The sequence below is a fragment of the Theropithecus gelada genome, chromosome 9, assembly GCF_003255815.1.
Source record: "Theropithecus gelada isolate Dixy chromosome 9, Tgel_1.0, whole genome shotgun sequence".
In the NCBI taxonomy this organism is placed as follows: domain Eukaryota; kingdom Metazoa; phylum Chordata; class Mammalia; order Primates; family Cercopithecidae; genus Theropithecus; species Theropithecus gelada.
In genome coordinates this window covers 69219937-69229860 of record NC_037677.1, presented here as the reverse complement: position 1 = coordinate 69229860, position 9924 = coordinate 69219937, and the positions used below count along the sequence as shown (strand labels likewise).

General features: G+C 34.8%; 1 pseudogene across 1 annotated transcript; it reads left to right on the top strand.

Moving 5' to 3' along the window:
• The first annotated feature begins 2655 nt into the window (after positions 1 to 2655).
• Positions 2656 to 3679, top strand: LOC112631938 (annotated as a pseudogene). Its single transcript, XR_003121229.1, has one exon. The product of XR_003121229.1 is annotated as an annexin A2 pseudogene (transcript).
• Positions 3680 to 9924: the final 6245 nt, after the last annotated feature.

The window sequence follows — 9924 nt, the reverse complement described above, 5'->3', positions numbered from 1 at the left end:
TCTTGTATTTTTCTTCAGGCAAAAAGTCACATTACACGTGTGTGTGTGAAAATGTGTGTGCGTGTGTGTGTGTGTGTGTGTGTAAGCTAACAAATAAATTATAGAAACCAGTCTCTAAAGCAAAAATAAGATGGAGACTTGGCAATGATCTGACTGTGGTGATTATTATAGCTCACCAAACTTACAATGCAGGAAAAAACAGTTTCTATAGTGTCTTTTAAAAGTGTGTTTGCCCAAATTACTTTGATGATTGCCAAATATAATTATTTTTCCTACTGTATATTAAAGCACAGTACTTAAATAGCAAGTGGCATGTCTCCTTTACTTTTCCTAAGAAAATGACCATTATTGCATATAACAATGAATAAAATTTTACTGGATTTTTAATCTTAATATTCAAATTATATCTGAGTCTTTGAATTTCAAAAATAGGATAGATAATTCTACTTTCAAAATCTTTACTTGCAATATATTGAGATTACAGGAACAGAACTGCTAAACACCTGGCAAGTCTTACTTTTCTCTGGCTGGAAAGCTCCACACTTCCTGTCCCTTACAGGGAGGTGAAAAAACAAATGAAAGGAAAAGAAAAGGGGACGAATGAGAAATTAAGGAAGAAGAGGAGAGGCAAGAAAGGAGAGAGAGAAGAAAGGTCAGTACAACTTTTAAATGGGGTGGCCCTTGAAGGTAGAGGATTAAAAGAATATTGACTTCCTTGACTCCTTCAGTCCTTAAGGTCTCAGCAGTACCTAGAGGATGGCTTATCTCGTGGTTAGAATATTCCAGAAAAAGACACTAGTGGAAGGATTTTATGGCTTTAGCCTGTGAGTAAAAGGAATTCTGCTATCAGTTTTCTATCCAGCACTATTTCTAACCTCTTACTCAATAACTTGTTACCTTAGTCATTAATTTATCATGTGTAACATGGCTTTTTGCCTGAAGAAAAATACAAGAGTACCACATCATTGAATTTCTATCATCTATTATAGGTGTAATATTTTCGAGTAATTTCAGAAGGCTGGTTAAACATGACCTCCCTTAACTGAGGCAGCAGTGAGTGTTTGTCATAAAATTGTTCTTACCATGAAGAATTTCCACAGCGCCACTTTAGTAGCTTCCATTCTTTTTCCTACTCCTCTAGTTATATTTACTCATCATATTTTAAAATAAAATTCTAATTGGCAGAGATTGATGAAGAAAAAGATGAAAAATATAAAAGACACGAGATGTTGACAATGTTTCTAATCATTTCTTACACTGAATTAAAAACACACAGAGGAAACGGCATACAATATAAATGTGCAGCTAAAAATTTATTATATAGTTAACACCCCTATAACCACTTTCAAGGCCAAGATGTGAAATAATATGAGCACCCTGCAAACACATTCAAATCACAGACTGCTCCTTTTCTTCTAAAGGCAATCACTATCCTCAATGTAAAGGTAATAACCGCTCACTTTCTTTGTAGTATTACTACCTAAAGAATGATAACTCAATGGAATCATTCAGTTTTGTCTATTTTTGAGCATTATATAAATGGAATAATACATTATACATAAATGTGGATCTGGATTCTCTTGCTCAATACTATACTTGTGAGATCAATTGAAATTAGTGTGTGTAGTTGTAGTTCCATTTTCTTGTGATTGTTGTAAAGCATTTCAGTTGATCAATATACCCACAATGTATACACCTGCTTTCCTGTTAATGGACATTTGGACAGTTTCCAGTTTAGGGCTTTTATGATGAATGCTATGAATATTCTTAACACATTTCTGAGTTCACATATAAATACATTCCTGTTGTCTATATACCTACGAGGAAATAGTTGGGATTTTCGTGTCTTTAAATTACTAGAAAGTCACACTGCTTTCCAAAGCGATTGCATGAATTTGTATTCCCTAAAAAAATAGTGTGTTTTTTTCTACATTCAAACAAACACCTGGAATTTAATTTTATCTTTTTTTGGGCACAGTTTATTGAAGCTTTAATATTCTTTTACTTGATGAGTAATGAAATTGAACAACTTTTTTCAATCGTTTTACTGTACATGCCAATTTTCTCTTTATTCACATTTTTTACCCTTTTCTGTGTTTATATTTTTCTTATTGATTTGTAATTCTTTAGATTTTCTGATTATATGTCTTTTATTTATAATTTTCAAATATAGTTTTAGACTTTAACTTTTTTATGATCAAATCTTTATCACCAAAACTTACATTTAAAATTTATGATCAGGCCAAGTACAGTGACTCACGTCTGTAATCCAGCACTTCGGGAGGCTGAGGTGGGTGGACCACTTGAGGTCAGGAGTTCAAGACCAGCTTGGCCAACATGGTAAAACTCCATCTCTACTAGAAATAGAAAAAATTAGCCGGGTGTGGTGGTAGGTGTCTGTAGTCCCAGCTACTCAAGAGGCTGAGGCAGGAGAATCACTTGAACCCAAGAGGCAGAGGTTGCAGTGAACTGATCTCATGCCATTCCACTCTGGCCTGGGCAACAAGAGTGAAAGTCTATCTCAATAAGAATAATAATAATAAAATAAAAATAAATAATAAAAATAAAAATAAACTTAATGATCAGTGCTTTTTGTGTTCTGTTGAAAATTTTTTGCTCAACATCTGGGGACGCTCTTAGTTCTCAGCGCCCAGCCCAGCTTCCTTCAAAATGTATACTATTCACAAAATCCTGTGCAAGCTCAGCTTGGAGGGTGATCACTCCCTCCAAGTGCACTGGATCAGTCAAAACCTCCACCAGCTTTGATGCTGAGTGGGATGCCTTGAACACTGAAAGAACCATCAAGACCGAAGGTGTGGATGAGGTCACCATTGTCAACATCTTGACCAACAGGAGGAATGCTCAGAGACAGGATAGTGCTTTTGCCTGGCAGAGAAGGACCAAAAAGGAACTTGCATCAGCACTGAAGTCAGCCTTATCTGGCCACCTGGAGATGGTGATATGGGGCTTATTGAACACACCTGCTCAGTATGATGATGCTGAGCTAAAAGCTTCCATGAAGGGGCTGGGAACCGACGAGGACTCCCTTGTTGAGATCATCTGCTCAACAACCAACCAGGAGCTCCAGGAAATTAACAGAGTTTACAAGGAAATGTACAAAACTGATCTGGAGAAGGACATTATTTTGGACAATATGGTGACTTCTGCAAGCTGATGGTTGCCCTGGCAAAGGTTAGAAGAGCAGAGGATGGCTCTGTCATTGGTTATGAACTGATTGACCAAGATGCCCGGGATTTCTGTGACGCTGGAGTGAAGAGGAAAGGAACTGATGTTCCCAAGTGGATCAGCATCATGACCAAGCAGACCGTGTCCCACCTCCAGAAATTATTTGATAAGTACAAGAGCTACAGCCCATGAAGAGAGAGTGTCTAGAAAGAAGTTACAGGAGACCTGGAAAATGCTTTCATGAACCTGGTCCAGTGCATTCAGAATAAGCCCCTGTATTTTGCTGATCGAGTGTACTACTCCATGAAGGGCAAGGGGATTCGAGATAAGGTCCTGATCAGAATCATGGTCTCCCGCAGTGAAGTGGACATGTTGAAAATTAGGCCTGAATTCAAGAGAAAGTATGGCAAGTCCCTGTACTATTACATTCAGCAAGATACTAAGGGCGACTACTCAGAAACCACTGCTGTACCTGTGCGATGGAGATGACTGAAGCGCAACATAGCTTGAGCTTCCAGAAATGGTGCTCCCCATACTTCCAGCTAACAGGTCTAGAAAACCAGCTTGCGACTAACAGTGCCTGTGGCCGTCCCTGTGAGGATGACGTTAGCATTGTCCCCAACCTCATTTTAGTTGCCTAAGCATAGCCTGGCTTTCCTGTCTAGTCTCTCCTGTAAGCCAAAGAAATGAACATTCCAGGGAATTGGAAGTGAAGTCTATGGTGTGAAACACTTTGCCTCCTGTGTACTGTGTCAGAAACAGATGAATAAACTGAATTTGTACTTTAGAAACAAAAAAAGGAAATTGTTTATATACCTTGAAGTTATGAATATCTTTATATATATTAATTTTTGGATCCTTTAGTATTTTGCTTTTTATATTTTATTCTATATTGACATGACTTCACATTTGAGTCTTTTTTTCCCCAAATAAGTGTATCTAATTTTCTCATTACCATTTACTAAAACGATTTTATGTATACTAAATATTGTAACTTTATATTACAAAATTGTATCTGTAGAACAAGTCATGCCACATTGTTATTCTTCAAGGAAACCTTGACAAATTCTATCCTTTCAATGTTCAAAAATAAATAAACTTGGCTAGGATTTACAAATCCGTTATAATTTTAAACTATAATCAATATGGGTAAAATTATCATTGTTACAAATGAATCTTACAATCCTGATCATAACATAATACTTTATTAATTTAGATTTTTAAAAATTTTTCTAGTGATATGTTATAATTTGTCCAAATAAGTTGTATGTTTGTTTATTTGTAGATCTTTTATATTTTAATAACATTTAAATTGCATTTTAATATGTAATTGTTAATTGTTAATTATTGCAATAGACTAATACAATATATGTCTGTTTGTTTACTCTTGTTCATTACCTTACAAAAACTTACACAAATTTGAAAATTACCTAAGTGTTCTTTTGAATTTTATGTGCAATCATATTATTTTACAAAAGTGAAATTTTATTTATTCCTTTTAAATATGCATATCTATTTATTCTGCTGACTTCACTAACTAGAACCTCCAGCATCATATAGAATACATAATACTGAAAAAGTGGCAGGGCACTGAAGGTCCACCTCTGTCAGCACAGGCCCCTAGAACTGTAAGGTTGCATTAGCACCAATTTACGTGGTGTTGCATTTCTCCAGTTAACTGTAAATTCCATTTGGAAGAGCAAATGGAAATATATGACTGAACCCAGGTTGAGGATTTACAGAAAAGAGCTGATGAATTAAGAATTCTGGCAAGGGAGTCATTTGGGTGGTCATTCATGGAATGCTGGCTCCACAGGAAAGTAAGTGTCCTCTTTCTAAAGAACATCAGCTGACTCCAAGTAAAAGAAGACTCAGAGGATGTCTTGATGGTGATGAATGGCTTGTTGTTAGTTTTAGAGTAAGAAATTTTGAAGAAGATGGGTTTTGTTCTGAAGGAATGTTATTGAAGTACACTAGGTTTAAGAAGTAGAAGACTTCTGAATAATTTATGGTTAATAGAAAATCTTTTGAATTTTAATGAGTCAAGTTCTAGTTCCTTATATACAATTAAGGAATTGAGTTCATAATGATTTTAGAATCCAATCTTCATTATTAAGGCAAATAATAACTTTGCTTCTGACTAAGAAAGAATAGCTTGCTGTAGTCCAATGTTTCTACAAGTGGAAAAGCCAAATAACATTTACAACAAAGCAGAACAAAAGAAAAGTTATTTCAAGGCAATACAAAAGTAATACAGCAATAATATGAGAAAGCAAGATTCCAGAGTCGTATATCTTGGAAAGATGAACTAATAGCTAGTTACATTTCTTCATGGAACATGCAAATGCTCATTACAAGGTAATGGACTATGATTCCAGGCACAGAGCTTAGCTGGAGGGTCACAAAGGTACATAGGAGGCAGGAAAACTAAAAGACTAAGAAGTTGGGTTCATGGAAAGAAGGTAGGAGCAGAGAACAGAGCTGATGCCGTTCTGGTTGCTATTACTGCATGATAAAAATCCTCAAAATGTAACACCACCAAACAATGAACCCTTTTATTTTGCTCATGATGTTCCATGTTTGGAATTCCAGAAAGCTTTAGCTGGGCAGCGTGAAATATCTCACGTGGTTGTAGTCAGTTGTCAACTGGGACAGTCATCTGATATTTGGAGTTAAATATGCATCTGATATGGCTCATTCTCATGGCCTTTAATGCTAGGGCTCACCAAGGAATTCAGCTTAACCTGGTGACCGAGACTACACAAGTCCTCTCCATCATAGCAGCCTCTTGGCATTCTGATATTTTACATGATGGCTGGCTTCCCAGGAGAACCAAACTAAAGTTCTCCAATATGTCACAAAAGTCAGTAAGTGCCTGGAAGGTACTTATTTTTTTTAAATAAGACTCCTAATCCTCTATTACCTTTTTCCAAGTCTTCAGCCCCTGTTTCAAATTGTTTTTGACATTCTTGTACACACACCAATAATAATGATAATGACAATAATGCTATTAGTAGTAGTAATAATAATAGCTAAAACAGATAGGAAGACATGATTTAGGTGCTATTATGAGCACTTTACTATATTAACTTCCTTAATCCTCGCCACAATCCTATTAGGTAGGAATGATTGTTATCCCTCTTTCACAGTTGAGGAAACTGAGTCACACAGATGTTAAGCAACTTTCCAAAATTCACAAAGCTAGTATCTTGCAAAGTCTGGATTTGAATCCAAGCAGTCTGACTGGAGACTCCACGCTCTTTAACATTATGCTCTACTCATACACACTTTGGACTCATTAGGTCGGTTTGAAAACCTTTGGACTCATTAGGTCGGTTTGAACTCATTTTGGACTTTGGACTCATTAGGTCGGTTTGAAAACCAGATGCTGATAGGCATTAGGATCTAGACAGAGGGGATATTATTTTGCTTGATTTTCAAATAGTAGTCTGATGACGAACTATTTAAATGATTTTTAGGGATCTTACTGAGAATAAAGAATGGAGTCAGGCTTGAAACACGGGTTTTCATAAAAGGACTAGAGCACTCTGAATGAAATTCCAAGTCTAGAAAAATTATTTCATGCTACTAAGACAAGTTGGGTGACTTTGGAAACTTTACTCTAAAATGCTATTGAGGGGATAAATGTATCCCTGTCCTGATCTCACACCCATGTGCGCTTCCCCTACCAGCCAAAAAAAGCTGAAACTCCTTCAAGTTATTTGGGTCATAAAAGCAAGTTTGTTTTTTGTTTCTCTTTTTATCTTCATCTTGAATCATCTTTTCTTGCTATACGCTTGTGATACAAATTATAAATTAAATTGTAAATTTAAATTATAAGTTATAATCTTGAGAAAGGTTAACTGACTTGTTAGAAAGGCATGGAAGCTGAGATACTGTCCCCTTGCGCTTGTTCATACAGCAACAATGGTCAGCTGGAGAGCCCCCCTTGTATCCCAGCCTTTCTCTCTCTCTCAGGTAGTGGTGATGAATTTGAACTATCATTTCTATACTGAGGTAAAAGCTATCTGCTTATTACAGCAGTGAGAGGAGCCCCATGGGTGCAGTGAATGGCACTTACATCATACATTTTCCTTGGCTATAGCAGAGCTTGTTCAGAGCAGATGCTCTTGGTACATGTAGCATGACTGATAGTTTTATGCTCAGCCTTTATAGGTCCACAAAATCATATAAATACATAATTCTATTAACTGCCAGGACTCCCTTGGACATTACTGGGTGTGTTTCTGTGGGTCTTTACAAATTCTTCCATGACTATTTAATAATCTATATATACTGGAATAACTTAGGAAAAAGGTAAATAACCCTAATTTGCTTTTAGTAGTTTGATTTATTTTCATCCTCTTCTTCTTCCTTCTTTCCCCATCCTTCTTTTTCTATAACTTGCTAACATTGAAACATAATACATAAAGGTAGTACCACATCTTTAGAACATGAAGCAAGGAAGTGAAGATACCTTTGCTGATCAAAAACTAATTATAACACAAATGGTTAAGAAATAGAACTAAAGAAAAATATTCAAACAATGAGGGTCTTAAAATAGAAACAAAAAGCTCGCTTTGTAGACTTCAGCATTTTATGGTTGTTACACAGCTTACAGGTAAAATTAATTTTCTGGAACGTTGCTTATTAACATTTTTATTGTTTGCCATATTTTAAAATAATATTGTTATGTACCATTGGATAAAACTAATAGTGCATTAAAATGGTCTCACCTTAAATCAGAGACAGTTTGCTGTAACTAGAATTTTCAATTCTCTAATGACTTTTTTCTCTGCTATGAAAAGAAAAAGTTTCTATATTAAAAAGATGTACAGGGGCAAAAGGAAATTTATGATCTAAACTTGCTGCAAATCATTTGTATTGATCTGTTTTGTTTCCATTCTGCTGAAGCTAATGGAAATCATTTGTCACCTGACTTGTCCCAGCTGATTTGAAAAAAAACACTGGACCATTTATCAGGCCAGCTGAAGGTCTGATACAAGGGTGCTTATGTCTGCAGTCGCCAAGATACATTCAGTTTCTAGGCAAGTAGTGAATATTAAGCTATATTGGTCATAGGCTTAAACAAATAAATTAAATATGAATGCATACATAATACATTATAATAAAACACTAAATAGGAAACTTATATTAGCCAGTAGAATACTCTACTTACAAGTAAGATTTTAACCACTTTATTTTGCAAGAGCTAAAATTAAAATATAATTATTTAATATTAACTATGGTAATAGTATATACTGGAAATAAAAGTAAAAACATCATTACAACGCATTAAAGTCAATAAACAGGCTTTTCTGACACATGCATTCTTCTGAGGTAGACTTTTCTCTTTGAAGAATATTTTTGGTGAGTCAAACATTTAATCCATGTAATTTCATAAATGATAATTTATTTTAAATTCACTTACATAAAAATAAAAGGTGTGTTTCTCTGCTTCTGTATATGTAAGTGATTTTAAAGAGTTGATCTTGAGAAGTCAATTATGTTCTGTGTAATTTTCAAATTCTCATAAACACACTACCCCATATATCCCAGCCCACATACTTCAGCTGAAGGTGAAAAGAAAATGTCTCTTACAAATCTTTTGTGACGTTCTTTCAGGCTATTAAAGAGCAAAAATCTTTGTAAGAATAATTTATTCAAACTCTGCCATTATGGTATTTCATGTTTAAAATTTATCTCACATTAGGACAAATTTACCCATGGGTTAAACTCATATATAAAACAACACTATAGAGCCCAGTAAAGGGTGAACTACTTTCTAGAGTTGCAGTGTATGTTTAATATATGTAATGAGCATCCATTTCTACTTATTTTCTAATATACTATTTTTTTCCCATATCTCCTGCATTCCTTCTGTGGTAGTTGTGCACTATCAATTTGAACAGAGTTTCAGAATTTGCATTTAAATACTAAAATTGAAGAGGAGAGTATGGCTCATTCATTCACTCTTCATTTATTTAACAAGTGTTTATCAAATACTTCTAGGAAGCAGGAACTCAGATCTGGGGATACAATGGTGTGAAAAAAGAGGATATATTCATGTTCTTTTAGAACATAAATAGGAACTGGGTAAGAGGATATAATTCATTTCACAGGCTGTCCTTGTTTGATGACAAGTTCATGACATAAAGTTATTTGATAAAATATAGGAACATGTGAGCTAACTCAGGCTGTTGTTGAAATTTGTTTCTTTTAGTCATCCAATTGTTAAAGAGTATATTTTGATCAAAATTTTTGTACAGGCTAATTACAGTTTTCTGAATATCTAGAAAATTATGAGACATTGAGGGACAAGTATTTTAAGATTTTCATATAAAAAAAGTCAGATATTCACTTTATATTTGTTGAATACATGAGTGAGTTAATTAATAATAAATGCTGTCATCTTCTCTTCTCTCATGGTTTAGCATTTTCTTTGTACTCTAAAACTAGAGGGGGCTAAAAATATCAGTGATGTTTATAAATTTGACTCTCCAGCTGTGCTAAGTAAAATTTAAAGATTCTTATTTATTATTTGATGTCATTTGTGTAACCTCCTGTTTCTCATCATCATGGTTCAAACTGTAGACATCAGATCAAAATTACCGGTGTCTTGCTGTAATTCATTCATCTAACAAACTTTGGTCATTTGCATCACTTAAACAGTGATGGGGATACAAAGGAAAATTATAGAAGGTCCTGGCCTCAGGAATTAACTTTACTGGAGGAAAT